Source organism: Dromiciops gliroides, chromosome 5, assembly GCF_019393635.1.
Source record: "Dromiciops gliroides isolate mDroGli1 chromosome 5, mDroGli1.pri, whole genome shotgun sequence".
Classification (NCBI taxonomy): domain Eukaryota; kingdom Metazoa; phylum Chordata; class Mammalia; order Microbiotheria; family Microbiotheriidae; genus Dromiciops; species Dromiciops gliroides.
This window is the reverse complement of record NC_057865.1, coordinates 213,912,568-213,933,023: the sequence shown is the minus strand read 5'-3', so window position 1 is coordinate 213,933,023 and position 20,456 is coordinate 213,912,568. Positions and strand designations below refer to the sequence as shown.

General features: G+C 42.4%; 1 protein-coding gene across 1 annotated transcript in view; it reads left to right on the top strand.

The window, feature by feature from the left end:
* The first annotated feature begins 3,708 nt into the window (after positions 1 to 3,708).
* The window catches only part of VDR (vitamin D receptor), a 91,798-nt gene continuing 75,050 nt past the window's right edge, over positions 3,709 to 20,456 (top strand). The window contains exons 1-2 of the mRNA XM_043968465.1: positions 3,709 to 3,813; positions 4,998 to 5,105. The gene's annotated coding sequence lies outside the window, so the exon portion shown is untranslated. The remainder of the gene's footprint in view (positions 3,814 to 4,997; positions 5,106 to 20,456) is intronic.

Below are 20,456 nucleotides of genomic sequence, written 5' to 3'. Positions count from 1 at the left end.
ACCATATACAAAGTAAGAGCAATATTGTAAGATGATCAGCTGTGAACGACTTAGCTATTCTCATCAACACAATGATCCAAGATAACTCTGAAGGATTTATGAAAAATGTGATCCATCTCCAGAGAAAGAACTGATGCTGTCTGAATACAGATTGAAGCATAATTTTTTTTGTTTCTTTTTAAAAATTTTTGTTGTCTGACTGATATGGAAATGTTTTGCATGACTATACATGTATGACGTATGTTGAATTGCTTGAGTTCTTAAGTGGGGGAAGGAGGGAGGGAGAGAATTTGGAACACAAAGTTTTTTAAATGGACATTAAAATTGATTTTACATGTAACTGGGGAAATAAAAAATAAAATTCTAAATAAATGAAAAAAAAGAAGAATATAAGTTCCTTGAGAGCATGGACTGTTTTTTCTTCATTTGTATGTGTATTCCCTGTATTTAGCAACAGTGTCTGTAGAGTGGTAAGTGCTTGTTGACTGCTGAGTGATTGCCTTTGCTAAGATATTTTATTTAAAGAACCTTAAAAATTTAACTGATAATTAATTGAAATAACTTCAGTCAAGCTGAATATAAAATAAACTCACATAAATCACTGCCATTTATGTATACAAGCAACAAAAAAACAAAAGAAAAAGAGAAAGAAAGGGAAATTCCGTTAATAATACCTATGCATAAGATATCTGGGAGTCCACATATCAAGAAACACATAGGGATTACATGATTGCAAAAATTCTCTATAAAGAATTCTATGCAGAAATAAGGACAAACCTAAAAATTGAAACTAATAATTGGATAGTGCCAATATAATAAAAAATTATAATATTATTTAAATTAATTTACTTATTCAGTGCCATACTAAATCAAATTCTTTTTGTTTTTCAGTTAAGTATGGCTCTGTGACCCCATTGGGGTTTTCTTGGCAAAGATACTGGAGTAGTTTATCATTTCCTTTTCCATCTCATTTTATAGATGAAGAACTGAGGCAAACAGGGTTAAGTGACTTGTCCAGGGTCACACTGCAAATTAGTATTTGAGGCCAGATTGGAACTCAGGAAGATGAGTCTCCAGGTCTAGGCCTAGCACTCTATCTACAATGCTACCTAGTTGTCCCACTAATCAAAATACTGAAGGGTTACTTAATAGAACTAGAAAAATTTATAACAAAATTAATCAGAAGGAAAGATGAAGAACTTCAAGATAAAGAAAAAAGTCAGAAGGAAGGGAGCCTAGCAGCGTCAAATCTTAAATTACACCAGAAAGCAATAATTATGAAAACTATTTGATACTAGTTTTAAAAAATAGGAAAACTGGTCAAACATGGTATGCAAAATGTAGAAGGAAATGAGCAAGGGGCGGCTAGGTGGCACAGTGGATAAAGCACTGGCTCTGGATTCAGGAGTACCTGAGTTCAAATCCAGCCTCAGACACTTGACACTTACTAGCTGTGTGACTCTGGGCAAGTCACTTAACCCCCATTGCCCTGCAAAAAAAAAAAAAAAAGAAGAAGGAAATGAGCATAATGATAGTGTTTGATAAACCCATGGACCCCAACTACTAGGTTAAGGGCTTACTAGGTGACAAAAACTGCTCTGAAAACTAAAAAGCTGTCTGGCAGAAATTAGATTTAGACCATCATCTCAAATTATATACCAGAATAAACTGCAAATGAACACATAACCTAGGAGACATAAAAGGTCACATCAATAGGAGCAAACAAGGAATGGAGAAGACCACAAGAAATAAAACTAATAATTTTTTTTTTTTTTTTTAGGCAACGGGGGTTAAGTGACTTGCCCACGGTCACACAGCTAGTAAATGTCAAGTGTCTGAGGCCGGATTTGAACTCAGGTACTCCTGAGTCCAGGGCCGGTGCTTTAACCACTGCGCCATCTAGCTGCCCCTAAAACTAATAATTTTTATTGTAAAACATTGAAAAGATTCTGAACAGTTAACAGGTAAAAAGTAATCTTTGCACAAAGTTTCCCTGATAAAGTTCTGATGTCCGAGACATAAGGAATTGATTCAAATATAAAAGAGACATTCCCCAATAGACAAGGCTATAAACACGTAGTTCCCAAAAGCAATAATCAACAAAAACATGAAAAAATATTCAATATCACTAATTAGAGAAATGCAAATTAAAACAATTCTGGTATTCCACCTCACGCCCTAACAATCACAAAGATGACAAAAAGGAGAACTGACACTTTGGAGAGGATTGGACTCTAATGCACTACTGGTGGAGTTTTGAATTGATCCAACCATTCTGGAGGGAAATTTGGAATTATTACACCCCTCAAAAAATCACTATTCACACCCTCTGATCCAGTGATGCTATTTGGAGATATTTCATAGAGTACTGGAAATTGAGGGTATACCCATCAATTGACGGAAGACTGAAAAATCAGAGACTGCTAATTAGGTATCTTACATTTTACTTCCTCTCGACATTCTCCAAACAACTCCCAGGATACGTGTGCCAGTAAAATCGCCAGGCTCAACCCAAGCTATTTGTCAGTGATCGTCTTCTCTGACGCAGCAGCTCCTGCTGCTCTAACCCCAAGGGACTCAAGTCCTTCAGACCTCGAGAACTCACAAGGTGATGAATTAGAGGTCCTGAACGGAACATACATTTTCAGACATGGCCTATGGATTTGTTTTTCATTGGTCCATGGTTATTTGTTACAAGGGAGGGCTTCGGGGAGGAGGAAGACTAAGAGTAAGAGTAAAAAGGAGGTTAGTGATAGCAATGGTTAAAAATGGGGGGGGGGGGGACGGAGTAGCTAGGTGGCGAAGTGGATGGAGCATCGGCCCTGGATTCAGGAGGACCTGAGTTCAGGTCGGACCTCAGACACTTGACACTAGCTGTGTGACCCTGGGCAAGTCATTTAACCCCAATTGCCTCACCCCCCCCCCCCCGAATGAAAAGCACAAAAGAGAACGGAAGGAGGTTCTGAGGGAAATCTAGACAAACAGGACAGCTTTGGAACTAACGATGAATTTGTTGTGTACTTTTTAAAAAGCTACGTACGTAATAGAGACTCTCGCCTTCATATATAACACTTCCCTTCCCGTCCCCCCCCCCCCCCCCCGGTAGAAATCGAATTGTTCGTGTTCGTTGGTGTTTGCCAAGTCCAGAACAACAAAAAAGTTCAGTTAAAAGTACGGTTTATGTTATTGCTTGTTTTCCTCTCCAAAGCCAGTGGAAAGAAAAGATTTAATCCTCATAGTCTACCGAATGGGCGCTAACAACATTCAGAACGCGCAGACTAATCCAGGTGTGGGCGACTCACCTGGAAAATGCAGTGGACTGTACCACTGTAAGGCGTGTAGGGGGCAACTGTCCATAAAATAACACATAAAGGACAGAACGTGAATCTTCAGAGTCACAGCAACCGAGATAACATAAATACAGAGAGTATCTTCTTGCTCCTCGAACCTCAGGGGCTCATGACTCCGACCCTCTTCACTGGGTAGTGGTTGATTTGAAACTCAAGATGGTGTCGGCGCAGATTGAGCTCAGCCTACACCAGCAACTGGCTGGGGTGGACCGGGACGGAGGAGCAGGGCCAAAATGATGGGGCGGGTCTGTAGGCAGGGTCAGAGTCAGGGGGCGGAGCCAGGTGAAGGGCTGTCTCTTCTTGTCAAAAGGCAGCCTCGGAGCTTGAGGCGTTCGGAGCGAGCGTGTGCGGGGACCAGGTGCGGAGCAAGGATCAGGACCGGGCACCGAGACGGGACCTGGACCGAGACTGGCACCGGGTGCGGAGTCGAGATCTCGAGATCTCGGGGGCTAAGGCGGAAGGGGTATGTGCTTGCGAGTGTGTGAGCCCCTGGACCACTGTGCAAGGCTGGGAGGTGAGGGCACGGTCTGAGTGCCAGAATGTGGTGCCACGAGTCAGGCTGGACATTGCACTGGGAGAAAGAACGGAGTCCTGGGAGTTTTTGCCCAGCGAGAAAGTTGACTGTAGGCTGCGGTAGAAAAAGCATGACTCTACCCCCCACTCAAAAAGTTTTCGGGTTGGCCGTGGGAAGAAGGGAGGCCGGGGTGCTTCTCCTCGGGACTGGAACCGAAGGAAGTTGGTAACTCTAGGTAGTTCTAGAGTCCACAAGGGCGCTTTTTCTCTCGGTCCATTTCCCCCGGGGAAGAGTAAGACGCACAAGAAGGGTCTCTAAGGGTCTCCAGGACTCCGATACTGTGCTGACCTAGGAGTTTCTTAAAGTAGAATTTTCTATAACTCTCATTATTAGCACTGTGCCATTTAATTAAGGAAGTGCCTCTGATCTAGAGTGTGTGCGTGTGGCCGCGGGGATGGGAGGCCGGGGGAGGGTTGTAAAGAGACTCTTTTCTTGACTGGATCAAAGTACGGTACCTCTGGGACAATTTCAGAGTGAGGAGGAGTCTCCGGAGTTTCTTCTGAGTAGGTGAAATGAGTTGGAGTGAGAAATTTCTGTGGGCGAATGAGTGAAAGCCATTTGGGAAAGTTTCTGTGAAGGAACAGCATGTGAGGTTTGAGGGAGCCACGGTGGAGAGCCGAATCTGTCCAGGTGAGAGGGTCTAGCTCTCTGGTTAATAGATCAAGGATGTGGCCCTTGCTATCTGGAGGATGAAGGCGGTCGGACATGCGGGGTGCCCCCAGCCTGACTGTGTCTGGGCCCTTCCTGAGCCTCCTCCTCCTCTTTTCTCCTCCTCCGTGTGGTGAGTGAGTCAGCCTCCTGTCTGTGCTCAGACACAGCCAGGGGGGCTAGAGCCTGGGTTAAGTAGATCTTCTTTGAGCTTTGCGGAAGCACTCCTGGGCAGAGTTCAGTTCTGCCCCCAAATCATTGTTAGGTGGCTTTCTTCCATGAGGAGGTTAGTATGGGCTAGTTAGGGCAAAGTAACAGGCATTTCCAAGGAAGCAATGGCCCAAGGATTTCCTGGGATGTTTCCGAAAGGAGCCAGGAGTGACCACCCCAGGTGTGACTACATGTCTTTCCCCTTCCTTTCCCAGGAGTTCGTGGTGGGTCTTAGTACTCCAGAGTGGTCAGTGAAATGGTCCAGCTTGCTCTTGCCTCCCACCTCAGCCCTGAGTGATCTCTTCAGCTGATGACCTCTGCTGGTAAGTTCAATGTGCAGAGACAAGGACTATGACTTTCACCAAATGAGCTTGGGGAAGGGCAAAAAAGAGGTCATGTCTTGAGCTGGAAGAAGAGATCTGGACAGCCAGGCTTCTTCACCCTACTCAGAGCTATCGATGAAAGGGGTGGAACTGGAACCCTTTACCCCCCTTGCTGCCACTCTTCTCCCTGGCTCCCTTTCTTCCTGGAGGAAAAAAAAAACAACAACCCAGGATTGGTATATGGCCAGATTACCCCAGAGACAGTAGCCCTTAAATATCTTTTTAGTCTTTGTTCTAGAGGATAGGAACCCCTAGGAGGATAATAAAGGCATCAGAATTTCTTCTTTGGCCCCAGACCCTGCTGCATCCTTTTTTCTTTTCTTTTTCCAGTTCATTTGAGGAGAGACCTTGATCTCTCACTGGGCTGTGTCATCCGACTCAGACTGTAGAAAGTTAGGAAATGTACAATCCATACTTCAACTACATCACAGGTTTATGGGTTTGGTGAATCTTGGGGTCTTCAGTGATATGGACTTCTGGGGAGGACAATATTTGTATTCCCTCCTAGACACAACTCTGGGAAGAGATTAAAGGGGAGAAGGGAGAGAGCCCAGTGGGAAATTAACCCCTCCCCCATATTTTACTTCATTGGGACTGGATTCAGTCATTCTTTATTTGTAAAATAAATTTGTGAAAGATTCAGGTAATTTATTTATTGGAATCTCCTCGCTTTGCCTTAGGATTGATCTCTCCTTGATATCAAGTCCTAGATGAAAATAAAGTGAAACTCTTGAACTCTCCCAAAAGCACAAACCCAATACTTTTCCAAGACTGGCATGCATCATTTGGGGAATGATATGGGGCCAGAATGAGATAGTTCCCTCCCTCCTCAAGGTAGGATGGAGTAGTACACAGTTCTTTACATTTACATTCTGTTCCTTATTGACCCCTAAAGCCAGATAATGGCCCAGGAAAGTTCTTTTTCTAGAACCACTTCCAACAACCTCCTAGTTTGAGCAGGCTGTCAATGTGGGTCCCTCTGAATAGAGAGTCAAGTGTCAGGAGGACCCAGAAGTCTGAGCTGGGATAATAGTCTTACTAATAATAACAACTTCATATTTATGTAGTATGTTGCATTCTACATTGCTATCTTCATTGTTCTTGTGAGGTAGATAGGGCAGGTGTTATTATCCTATGTTACAAATGAGGAAAAAGGTTGAGGGGTTCAGTGACTTGTTCCAAGTTCAGTACTTTTTTCTATTCTATCATGCATAATCTTGTTCTCCTGACTGCCACAAGCAGGGGAGAATTATGAGCTTTTACACTAGAACCAGAGTTAAATTGCTTTCTAGAGGCAGTATAGAGTAGGGAAAAAAGCCTTGTCCTTGAGAAACCTGAGGTCAAATTTTGGACATTTAACATGGGACCTCAGACAAGTCACTTCATTTCTCTGAACCTGTTTGTTCAACTATAAAGTGGGTTTTTATTATGCTAATTACCCCACTGGAAAGAATGTTGTGAAGAAAAGGCTTTGTAAACCTTAAAGCAATTATAAATATGAACTGTTATTATTTCTTCCCTGAGCAACAAGTATTTCTTTTCTAACTAGTCTTCACACTTATTTCACTGGTCCACTTTCTATTTCCCTCCCTTTTCATAGTGTACTTTTTTCTTTTCAAATGTTCATGCTTTTTTCTTTCTATTTTTTAAAAATCACTGTCACTTCCCAATGCTTCCTCCCAAACAGAACCCTCCCTTGTAACAAAGTGCTATCCTCACTCCTTTCCTTCTTTTTTTTTTTCATTACTTCCCTAGTGGCTTGACTTTTGTTCATTCAGATAAATCTTATATTGTGTCTAGTTCTATAAAGTAACTACTTTGTGGTTTGGTGTGTCATTAAATTAAATATATAAATTAATTTAGATAACATCACCATTTCTATTATATTAGAGTGACCCAACCTTGAGTAATAAATATCTCTCTAATTATTTGTCTTCCTTATTATGGAGTCTGTTTTGTAGTTGTAATCATATAGATCTTAGCAGAGACTTTTTTTTTTTTTGGTGAGGCGATTGGGGTTAAGTGACTTGCCCAGGGTCACACAGCTAGTAAGTGTTAAGTGTCTGAGGCCGGATTTGAACTCAGGTCCTCCTGACTCCAGGGCCGGTGCTCTATCCACTGTGCCACCTAGCTGCCCCATTAATCATATAGATCTTAAATGTGGCCCAAATTTGTTGGGGTTTTGACTAGGTACTAACAAATATACCAATGTCCATCTCTCATTCCATCTGGCTTATTTCTCATTTAGTCTGTTTCTCTCTGTCTGTCTTTGTCTGTCTCTGTCTCTGTCTCCCTCCCCCTTCCTCCCTCCTTAATTGAAAAAAATAATCTAGATTATGCTCGGAAATATTACTACAATTACAGACAAACTTCTCCTTAATTAGCTCACTTCTACTCCAACCTGACCTAAGGAAAACCTCTTCTACTGATAGATTAGCTTCCTTTCTCTAAATTTGGAACTGTTCACTTAAACTAAATCATCATTAATACTCATATATTAATAGCAGTATCAAAGAGCATACAAATGCAGATGTTAAAACAAGGTATAGCAAGCTATAATATGACTTGTAGCTAGAGGATAGAACTATCTTCTTCTCCAACATGTTCAGGCAGATTTAAAGGAGCAGGGTTTCCTCCCAGAAGGGGAAGCAAAGGGCACATGGACTGGATTTAAATTTCTCTCACCAACCACATGCATTTGATGCTTTGGTATTCTGCATGTACGTCCACTCCTGACTTTATAACTCTGGGCTGATCATCACCTCCTTTTCATTCCCAGCCTGCTTTTTTCTGCTACTTCCCACCTTTATCAACAGGAAGGTGATGCCCTCACTCCCAAACTCTCCATGAAGTTTGTCAGGAGAAGCATAGAACCAGATGTGGCCTACTGTCCTTGTCTCCATCTCTTTGTATCATTTCTTTGCCTGGCTTCTCTGCCTCCCCTCTCTTGTTATTTTTGTTTTTTTTGGTGAGGCAATTGGGGTTCAGTGACTTGCCCAGGGTCACACAGCTAGTAAGTGTCAAATGTCTGAGGCCGGATTTGAACTCAGGTCCTCCTGAATCCAGGGCCGGTGCTCTATCCACTGCACTACCTAGCTGCCCCTGCCTCCCCTCTCTTGAAAGGAAGCTCCTTTAAGGTCAAAACCATGGAAACTTATGGAACTCTGGGCAATATGTGGGCTAGACATGTCTACCCCCACTAAGTCTCCATGATAATGTCTCTGTGGGAGGAGCAATCTGTGCTAAAGATGAGCTACATTCTGAATGAAATTTATTTTTCTATCTCTTCCTTTAGGAAGTTTATTTTATATCCTACTACTTTACTGAAATTACTCATTTTTACTTATTTTTTGCATTGACTCTATAAAGTTCTCAAAGCAAATTATCATATAATTTGCAACTAGATAAAATCCTTTTGATTCCCTCAATATATTTTTCTTGTCATATTTCTATGGTTTGCATTTCTAGAAATACATAAAATACTACATAGTCACTACACAGTACATCCTTGCTTTACTCTGATTTTACTGGAAAGTCTTCTAGTGTTTGTTCCTTATAAATTGTGCTAGCATTTGGTTTTAGATAGATACTATAACTGATGTATTTTTTTCAAAGGCTTTTCTGCATTTATTGATAATAATTTCATAATTTTATTGTTTTATTATTAATATAGTCTGTTGTGTTTGTAGTTCTAATGATGAACTATCCTTTGCATTATTGGTATAAATCCAACTTGGTCATGTTGAATAATCTTTTGAATCCCATGTTCATTTGTCCATTGCCACTCATACGTTGCCAAACCCCAACCCTGACTTATTTCCACTATTTGCTTCTATTCCTTCTCATGTGCTGCTGAATCTCTATTCAGCAGGAAATCATACAAGCATACTGACTAATACTAATTTATGTTACCTGATTTCAACTGGGCCCTCAAGGCAAGCAGCAAGGCAATCTCTTGCTGGTATTTTATTCAGTAATTGTAATTCTCCTTTCTTAATTTCAGCATCTCTCCCTATTCATCTATATACTAAAGAGTCACTTTAGATACTTCCTTTCCTCTGGACTGTGGTTAGGGTGACTATGATTAAATTCTAAAACATGGTGCTGAGGACACAGTGACCACCCCCTCCAGTCTATTTTTCTCTCCATCAGATTCCCCAAGTTTCACTCCCCCTTAGGAAATATACATTACTGCCTTTAGTCATTCTTAGTTTGTAGTCACCTTATAGCCATTTAGTCACCTCAAATCCTTGATATGTGACTGATAGGTTTTCACCCTCAGATTATTTTCTTCTTCTGACTAATATAGAAAGGTTATCCACCTTCCCTTAACCCAATATGAAGGGAAATTAGAATTGATGGGGGCATCAGGACTCTGGTTCTAACTACCGTCCAGAAGAACAACCTTGATCTAAATGAGTAAGTCAGTGAGGAAAGATGAAAGAAGCCAGATCCTGACCATATAAGGAAAAGGCAAAAATCCACAGGTCAAGTGTACAGGGGAAATGGTAGGCAAGGTAAAACCAACTCCCTGGTGAGCAGAGATAACAAGAGGGACTAAGTGGCTAAAGACAGAGCAGGTTTCCTTGGACACAGAGGTTTGATTTCACTTGTTGCATCCGACTGTGGCTACATATAGAAAGAAAACGCTTCTGTCCTAAAGCTGTGGGGCTCATGGTCAGACAGACCGCTCTAATATGAAGACAAAGATGAGGCAGTCCCTACCCTCAGGAAGCTTTGTGTAAAGGTGATGTTTGAACTGAGTCTTGAAGCAAACCAGGAATTCCAAGTAAGGAGATTCCACACATGGGAGACAGCTAGTTCAAAGTCATGGAGATGGGATATAAAATGTAGAGTGTTAGGAGCAGTAGGCCTACACCACAAAGTTCAAAGAAGAGAGTGATGGGTAAGAAGGTGAAAAAGGTAGAAAGGGTTCAAGTTGTGAAGGGATTTAAATATCAAACCTGAGAATTTGTGTTGGATCCTAGAGGCACTAGGGAGCCATTTGAGTTTAATGAGCAGCTGAGTGACATGATCAGACTTGTACTTTAGGAAAATCACTTTGTCGGTTATGTGGAGAATGGATTGGAATGGGGAGAGGCATGAGAATGAGAAACCAATAGGAGGTTTTTACAATAGTCCAGATAAGAGATGATTAAAGCTTGAACTAGGGAGGTGGCAGTGTGAATAGAGAAGAGGGGGTATGGAGGCAAAATCCATAAGACTTGACAAGTTAACTTTTATATATCTGCATATGTTATCTCATTTTGTCTTTTTTTTTAACAACCCTGTGAGATATATGCTATTATTGACTCGATTTTACAATGAGGAAACTAAGATTGGGGTAAGTTGTCCAAGGTCACACAGCCAGTAGGTATCTAAAGCAGGATTTTATCTCAAGCCTTTCTGACTCCAAGCCCAGTGCTCTATCCCACTTAGCTATCTCATGAGTGAGATATTATAATTACAGAGAAGTAAAAATTTGCCTCAGTTTCCTCATCTGTAAGATGATCTCAAGAAGGAAATGGCAAACCACTTCAGTATCTTTGCCAAGAAAACCCCAAATGGAGTCACAAAGAGTTGGATACAACTGAAACGACTGAACAACAGAAAAGATTGTCTTGAGGGCCCACTTGAAATTAGGTAACATAAATTTGTATCAGTTTTAGTCAGTATGCTTGTATGACTTCCTCCGGCTCTATTCAGCAGCACATGAGAAGAAATAGACACAAATAGTGGGGAATAAAATTCAAGGTTGGGGTTTGGCAAAGTATGAATGGTAATGGACGATGAACTTGGGATTCAAGAGTAGAGTGTCCCCAGGGGGTCAAGACTGGGAAGGGAAGAGAATGGAGCCAGGACAGAGGTCTGGCAAAATACTTAGGGGCAGAGAAATTGCCGGGCACAACAAGGATGAAGGAGAATTGGGTGGGATGAGACAAAGGAATATGTGGGGCTTGAAAATTGCTTTAAGGTTAAATATACGATCTTAGGTAGGGTACGTTACCTCTCTGGGAGTCATTTTCCTTTTGTGTCCTGTACAGTAAGGATAGGAATCTTTTTCTATCACAAAAACATTGTGGCCAGAGGGCCAGCCAGACTTGGGTTAGGTGCTGCCTTTGATACATGCTCATTTTATGACCTTAAACATCATTTAACCTCTTTGAGCCTTGGTTCCTTATCTGTAAATCAATGATAATAAGGGTCATGTGAGATAATCTCTGTAAAGCAGTCTTCAAACTTTAGAGAGTTATTGAAAAGTCATGCAGGAGAAGCAGGGGTGATGAGGGTGTGTGTACATGCCACACTGACAAACTCTCGATTGCCATTTGGGGTCCTTGCCAGGGAACAAATTAAGCAGTGTTCCTAGAACCAGAGACTGCACAAAGTCCTCATTCTGCTTGGGGAAGAGTCCCAGTCTCAAGGAAGATGGGGTCAATTGTGCCAGCAGGAAAATACATGGCCTGGGCAGAACTAAGCAAGCCAAGAAAGTCTGGGACACTTGGCTGACACTTAGATTTCATGTAGTCGTATTGTATAAGGTATGAAATCTCAGTCACCGTGGCTCACTCAGGCCAGCTGGTGACCCATCTGGTGTGTGCCACCTGTTGGCCAAAGAGCTGGCTGACTTGACACCAATCAATTGGTTTGATTTATCTCTTTGATTTGAGTTAGGTTTGAATTAGGTTTGATTTGAGTTAGATTTGGCCCTTTTGGGTAGAAAACCCAAGTAGGCAAGGTCTCTGACTCAGGACAAAAACAAACATAAAGATAGGAAAGCAGTAATCTTGAAATGAAAATGAGATATTTAGGTGATAATTGGGATGATCTGAAATTTGGAGCATCTGTTAAAGCAAATAGCAAGTTTTTCTCTTTTGATGAATCAATAAGGATTTATTCATGCTTATCATCAGCACTGCAAGTCTCTCACAAATATGTCTGAATCCATTGTTTCTTTTGGACTAAAAAAAAGCAAAGAGAAGTGGAGCAAGGGGCAGCTAGGTGGCGCAGTGGATAGAGCACTGGCCCTGGAGTCAGGAGTATCTGAATTCAAATCCGGCCCCAGACACTTAACACTTACTAGCTGTGTGACCCTGGGCAAGTCACTTAACCCCAATTGCCTCACTAAAAAAAAAAAAAAAAGAAGTGGAGCAAAAGGAACATTTATTAGAATTAAAAATTAATCTCCTAAATAAGGCAACGGAGTCAGAGTCAGAGGATGTTGGTTCAAATCCTGACTTTGCAACATATTAGCTGTGAAAACTTGGAAGAGCGACAGTCTCTGGGCTTCAGTTTACTCATCTGCAAAATAAGAACATTGGTATTTAAGGTGATCTCAAAGGGCCTTTCTAGCTCTAAATTCCATAATCTTTGTTTTGCCACAGAGGAGCTATGTGACTTTACTTTTCTAGGCCTCATTTTCCTTATCTGTAAAAAGAGTGTGGGACTAGAAAACTTATTTCACTTTCGATATCTAACATCGTCTAATCTTATTCTGTGAGGATTCTGTTTATTTTGTAACCTCTCTATGGTACTTTGTGCACAGCAGTTCTCCACAAATGTTAACTACTTGGGATTTGTCTAGAGCGGGTCTCCTGCTGTCAGCCAAGTCAGCTTGAATGTCTCTGTCCTGGACTTCAGATTCTAAGAGCCTATAAATAACATGAAGTGCAGATGTGACCATGTCACTCCCCTATTCCCTAAACTCCTGTGTTCCTCTATCACCCCAAAATCTTTTGTTTGGAAGTCTAGCCCTCTCCTACCTTTCCAGTGTCCTTACACCTTGCCTTACCCCCCCCCCCCCACCAAATTTCTGTGATCCAGTGACACTGGCCTCCTTGCTGTTCCTCACATAAGATGCTCCATCTCCTGAGTCTGGACATTTTCACTGGCTGTCCCTGTCCCTGGAATGCTCTCCCCCTTTATCTCCTCCTCCTCCTCCTTCTTTCTCTCACTTCCTTCAAATCCCAGCTGAAATCTTATCTTTTTTGAAGTCTTTCCTCTATCGATTGTTTTCGATTTATCCATATATCTTGTTTATAGTTGAATTCGTTTACCACTAGACTCTGAGCTCCTTGAGAGATTGTCTTTTACCTTTCTTTGTATCCCCAGCTGTTAGCACAGTGCCCAGCACATAGTAGGAAGTTCATAAATGAGTATTGACTGAATAGGCATGAAATGTGTGCTCAGTTAATGCTTAGAGAATTGAGTAGGATTTTTTTTTTTCCAGTAGGGCTGAGAATGGGTCCTTTCTGAGAAATCCTACTTAAATAACCCAAGCCTTGAGAGAAGGGTTGCAAGTATATTACAGAAAGAATGATGTATGGGGAGGGGGTGGGGATGATGGATGGAGAGGAGAAGTAGAGGGCATCGGTGAGTGGTAGAGAAGGGGAGGATCATGAAGTGTTCTCTGAGCTCCCTAACTACTTAAGGGTTCTGAATGATTGGTTGATGTTTAATAGACTCTAGTGACCAATTACTCAGAGGCTGGCGTGTGCTCTGGCCTCTGACTCCTGTCCATCCTTAGGAGGTGTGGGGGTGGGGCAGAACTGAACTCGGGAGGGTGGGCAGGATGTGAATGGGGCAACATGCCAGCAAAGAACAACTTAATCCATTTCTAAGCCATGCATAGTTGGGCACCGTGACCCTGGGGGTACTCTACACATTGTAGGAAAAGTGTGACGTCATTCACTGACTTTCAGTTGGCCACATTAATAAGTGTTTGCCTGCTATTCCACCCACTTGTCAAAGGCCTCCATCAAGTTAGTAGATATATGAACTAAGGGGCAGCTAGGTGGCGCAGGAGATAGAGCACCGGCCCTGGAGTCAGGAGTACCTGAGTTCAAATCCGGCCTCAGACACTTAACACTTGCTGGCTGTGTGACCCTGGGCAAGTCACTTAACCCCAGTTGCCTCTCCAAAAACAAAAAAACAAAAAACAAACAAAAAAAGCAGATATATGAACTACTCCAATCCACTTCCACTCCTCAAAACTGTTCCAAGTAATTAACAATTAAGTAATTACCAAGTAACTCCAGTGAGTATTTCATGGGGTCATAGATTTAGAGCTGGAAAAAATCTCAATGGCCATCTAGTCCAGACTTCTTGTTTTACAAATAAAGAAGCAGAGGCCCAGGGAGGTGAGGAAACTTCCCCCAAATCACACAGGTAGTAAGTAGCAGAGCTATGATCTGAACCAGGTCCCAACCAACTCCAAATCTAGCTCTCTTTTCAATGGTCCATTCCACTTTCCTCTCTCCTGTGGGCGAACTTCACATGCCAGTCATGACTGGATTTGAGCGACAATCTCTGTTCTTCCAGGCTGATTAGGAGATCCCTCTCCCTAGACTCCAGTTTGAATCCTGTGAATCTTCTCATAAAGTAAACTAGTTATTAAGTCCAGCTAATTTCCCTTCAAATCCAAGCTTAGGAAATCCTGGGAAGAGACAGTAGTCATTGGTGGTAGAGGGTGGTGCTTGGGGAAAGAGAATAGGGCAGTGCTAGATTGGTCAAGGAGATTCAGGAAAACACCTACAGGGCAGAATTATTTATTCTAAATGCTCCTGCCAGGACTGGGAAATTATCTCTGCCCTTCCCACCTGGCACACCAACCTTTTGGTTGCCTCAACTCTAAGGGAGAGAATGGGGGACTTTTCTGGATGCCTCAGGCAAAATTCCATTATGATGAACTCTGCAAGACTCCAAATTGTTTTGTTGTGATGGAATCTTGTTTAAATGTATACAGTGGAAGAACTCCCATACCCAGTGTGTAGTACTTAGGAATGAATTTGAGCGGCTGCCCAATCTCCCTGTAGTAAAGCAGCAAGTTAAAGCAATACTCTATCTACCCTTAGAAGAGGAAGAGGACTTATACACTGCCACCCCTATTTTCCCTCTGGGATCTTTTCTGTGGTGTAGTTTGAGATGTCTAAACTGGTGGTAGAATAGAACTTCCAGTTGGGGGACAAAATAACTTTAAAGAGTTCAACCACAATTGAATTTCTTCATTCACATTGTATGTGATAGTTGGAAGGGATCTTAGAGATCATTTAATACCACCCTTCCCTTATATTTTGGAAACTGAAGTCCAAAAGTCAACTGGCCAAAATTGGGTCAAGCCTTGGATCCATTTCTCCTGACTCCTGATATAACTCTTTTGGTGTAGGTCATCTACACCAGCCTCTTCATCTTACTAATGAGGAAAGTGAGGCCCACAGAGCCCAAGTGTCCCAATCAAATTCACACAGGTAGTAAGCCAGGATTTAGACCCATAAAACCACGAGGCACTGATAGGACTGTGTCCATAGGAATTGGGCAAAAAACCAAAACCAACAAAAATAAAACTTAGTGTGAAGCTCTATCCACTTGATAATAACTGGGGAGGCATCCAGGGAAAGGAGTAAGCAAGTAGTTGGCGGGGGCTCTCATTGTGAATGGCATTTGAATGACCAGGATATGACTGAGATAAGCTGTAGTGAGCTTGACAATGAATTATGGTTTATTAAAGACACATTCCTCACCTACTCAGCACGGACATTTTGCTATCAGCCCTCTTGCTGATCCCTTCTTCCTGCCTGGTCTCCCTCCCCTCATTAAGTTGATTCACTACATGTTGGGCCTCTACCCTGATGCTGAGCTAGCCTGACTAGTGAGTGAGAAAGCCGGCTGATTCAGAGCATCTAACCGGCATTCTTTACTTTCCATGCAGCTAGTCATCAGGACAACGGAGACCTACTGAATGCAGACAGCTTACCATTTGCTCTGCTACATCACACCAACCCCCATCTACCCCTTTCCACCTCTTGTTCTTGCCCTAGAAATAATAATTGAATCAATAGTACCATTGTTACTAGAAAAAGGAGGGCATGACAACCTGCTCTTCCTGGACTTTAGGGGCAGCTGGTGGTGCAGTGAATAGAGCACTGGGCCTGGAGTCAGGAAGACCCCACTGTCTAATGCAGCCTCAGACACTTACTAGATTGGGCAAGTCACTTAACTTCTCTGTTTGCCTTAGTTTCCTCAACTGTAAAAATAGGGATATTTGCATACATCACAGGGTTATTGTGAAGACCAAATGAGCTAATATTTGTAAAAAGTGCTTAGCATAGTCCTGGCACATGGTGGTGTTATGTAAATGCTAATTCCCTTCTCCTGCCCTTCTGCTCTAACTAGCCAAGCCAAGACCCATGTATACTATTTTTACTTCACCCTCCCAACTCCTCTTTGAGATTAAAGGTAGCAACTGGCAAGGCTTAAAAAAAGGCTTAAAAGTGACTTAAAAGCCAAATAACCATGGTCCCTGGCTTTCTGGGATACCTTAACCTGGGGCTGGGAAAGCACCTTATCTGGCAGACAGTACTAGGTCAGCCCCCTGAACTGTCATCCAGATCTGCTATTTTGAAAACTGAGCAAAAATAGCTCACTCTAAGGAATTATTTTTGTTCTTGTTAAATTCAAACCCAGGCTGGTTTGAGAGGTTTACCCACAGAGTTGTTTTTCAGGTCTAGGGCAGTTCTGGGAAGTAAAGAAATTAGATGATTCTTTCTGCTCTGTGACACTGAGGAGCATGGAGTAAGTTATGGCTCTTTTTGATGCCCAATATAAGTGTTACCTGTCTTCATTTAATCACACCACACTTATCCTGAGCTCTAACCAGCTTTCTGCTTTCCCAAAATGGAGTGCACATCACCTGAGTCAGTCTGTTAATAAATATTTATTAAGTGCCCATTATTAAGTACCAGGCACTGTGCTAAGTACTCGGAATACAAAGAAGGGCAGAAGGTAGTCAAGGAACTCACAGGTTTAATGGGGAAACAGCTTGTAAACAACTACATAAAAACAAGATGTAAAACTATGTAAAAACAGGATAAATGAGAGATGATCAACAGAAGGAACACACACTAGTATGAGAGAAGACCAGGAAAGGCTTTGTGCACAAGGTAGGATTTTAGCTTCCACTTGGAGGAAGCCAGGAGGCTGAGATGAAGCAGGAGATAATTCCAGGTATGGGCAACAGCCAGAGAAAATGCCCAGAGTCTGGAGATGGAATGTTTTGTGTGAGGAGCAACAAGAGAGCTAGATGCTAGTGTGTGTGTGTGTGTGTGTGTGTGTGTGTGTGTCTGTGTCTGTGTGTGTGTGTGTCTGTGTGTGTGTCTGTGTCTGTGTGCGCATGTGTGTGTGCATTGAGGAGGGGGCAGGTATATATCTATAAGAATATACCTATAGATGTTTATGTGTATGTATATATATATATACATATACCTATAGGTGTATACTTAGATATCTATGGAACAACAATTTTATCCAAGGGAATTAATTAGATTAACAAGTGGAATAGTATAGAGGTAGAAGATCAGAGGACCCTGGGCAAAGCCCTGTGGGACACCCATGAACTACTTGGATGGATTTTCATGTCTTAGGCAGGTGATGTACCTGAGCTCCAAAGCAGCCCAAGATGGAACATAGTTTCACTCATAACTCCTTTGGTTTTGGCTTTGGATCTGAGGATTCGCCTACTAGGACCCACTTGAATTAGCTTTGTCCCTTTCTTAGGGCTATGAGAATTAGCACAGTGTGGGGATGCACTGGTTAGTTCTTCAGTTCAGAGGCTCAGATTAAAAGTCAGGGGACCTGAGTTAGAATCCTGGCTTTGGGGACAGCTAGGTGGTGCAGTAGGTAGAGCACCAGCCCTGGAGTCAGGAGGACCTGAGTTCAAATCTGGCCTCAGACACTTAACACTTACTAGCTGTGTGACCCTGGGCAAGTCACTTAACCCCAACTGCCTCAAAAAAAAAACCAGCCCAGAATCCTGGCTTTGCTACTTACTTTTTGTGTGACTTTGGATGTGTCACAAGATCTCTTGGGGCCTCAATTTCTCCATCTGTAAAATGAAAGGTTTAGATGAGACAGTCCTTTCTAGCTCTAAAATCTACAATCCTACGACCTTGGGCAGGTAAGTAATGGCAGGAGAACAGAAGGGGAAGATGCTTTTCTCAGCCTTGTGCTTTACTCTTCCTGAGCAAAGATGGTTGGTTCCTGGATTAGCTCAGGTCCATCTTAGCGTCTGGGTATAAGGATAGGCATCTTCCTATATGAAATACTATAGGAGAATAAGGAAAAGGAAAAAAAAAAGATTCCATGCCATATTCTTTACCCTAATCCCTCCCCTTGCCCCCAAATGCATATATACATACCCTGACCCAGGAAATTGGAGCTTTGAGAAAGTTAATGGATAAAGGCATGCATACCTGTAGAGAAAAGTTCCAGACGAGGGTACTATAAGTAGAAGGTGTATCAGTGGGCATTCTGGATGCCGAACCAGCCAAACAGATGAGGGCTAAGGAAAAAATCCCCATTGCATTTGGAAAAAGTAAAGCCCCCAAAAGTGTTTTTTAGGTTTGAGGATACTGAAAGGTTTGTGTTGTGCTATTGGTACCTCTTCTAGACACACTATGTCTAGGCATGTGTCTGTGTGTCTATAGGGCATATAGATAAAATATTAAAGAGTGAGGGTGGTGTCCACTTGTAAGGAATATGAAGGCACTGTTTTTTCTCCCCATGTTCCACAGGCAACAAATTTCCCTTCATCCTAAATACTTTCTTCTCCCACTCCTTCCATCTTCTAATTCTCACTGAAACCTGACTCCCCCCTGATGACCTCCCTGACCACCCTTTCCAGTTCTAGCTACACCTTTACTCATTCCCCTCAACTCACTGGTAAAGGCAGGGGAATAGGGACACTTCTTGTTCCCCATTGCCACTGCCAGATGCTCTCCTTATCTCCATCACTCAGTAACCTCTCCTCCTTTGAGGGTTAATTCAATTCATCTCTACCACCCAATCAAAATCCTTGTAGCTATTGTCTATAGACCTCTAAGTCACTCCTCTTCCTTCTTCATTAAGTTTGGTACATGGCTCATAATTTTTCTCTCTCCCCCAATTCCTGCCCTTCTGCTAGGGGACTTAAATATACATGTTGACTCTCTCAAACATACTAATCACTTTGTTCCTCAACCTACCATGTCAGTCACACACAAAGGTGGCCATACTCCTGATCTTGCCATCCCCCACAAAGGCACCACCTCCACGTTCAAGAATTATGAAAAACCCTTACCCAACCATAATCTTTTGACTTCCACATCTTCCTCTGCCTTCTCTTACCAGATCCTGCTCTTCATCCACACCATAACTTCTATTCACTCCCTTGACCCCTCAATTCTCTCCCAAGTCATCTCCCTTGCACTAGCCACTCTTTCCTCAGCTTGACCCGTTGGTGAACCAATTCAACTCTACACTTTCCTCTTCTCCTGAATCCCTAGCCCCCTTATAATTTTGCCATGTCCTGCCAAGCCTCAGTCTTGGATGACTCCCACCATCTACTGCCTTCATTCCTATACATGGGCTGTTGAATGAAGGTTGAGAAGATCATACAACCATTCTGACTAGGACTACTACAAATTTATGTGATACAACCTCAACTGGGTCCTCACTGCTACTAAGTAATCCTACTATATCTCCTTTATCAACTTACTATCCCACTCTTCACAGAGGCTCTTCTAAACCTTTTCGTCCCTCCTTACACCTCCCGTGGCTCATCCTTCCTCCCCTCAACTGAACACTTTGCTTCATATTTTACAGGAAAAAAAATCAAGACCATTCACCATGAACTCCCTCTTCTACCCTTTTCTTTATTTCCTATCACTCAGATGCCTCCTGCCACTTTCTTCTCCTTCACCCCTGTGATGAGGGAGCCTTATTCCTTACCAAATCTAATCCCTCTATTTGCTCAGGGGATCCCATTCCATCCTGCCTTCTCCAACAAGTTGCCCCCTCTGTTATTTCCACTCTTTCACTTATTTTTAATCATTTTTCAATCTCTCATTGTCTACTGGTTCATTTCCTACTGCCTACAAATATGCCTATGTTTCCCCCATACTGAAAAAAACCCAACACCTGACTTGATCCTTCCATTCCCACTATCACTCTTCTGCCCTTTGTGGCTAAAGTCTTTGATAGTTTCTCTGTCCTGACTCCCCCATATCTAATCTGTGGCCAAGATTGGCCTGTCGATTTCATTTCTGTAACTTCTCTCAAATACTCCCCCTTCTCTCCTCGGACACTGCAGGCCCTCATCACCTCATGCCTTGATTATTGCAATAGTCTGATGGGTCTGCCTGCTTCAAATCTCTCCCTACTCCAATCTATCCTCCATTCAGCTACTGAAGTGATTTTCCTTAATGGCAGGTCTGATAATGTCATTCCTCTACCCAATAAACTCAAGTAGCTTCCTGT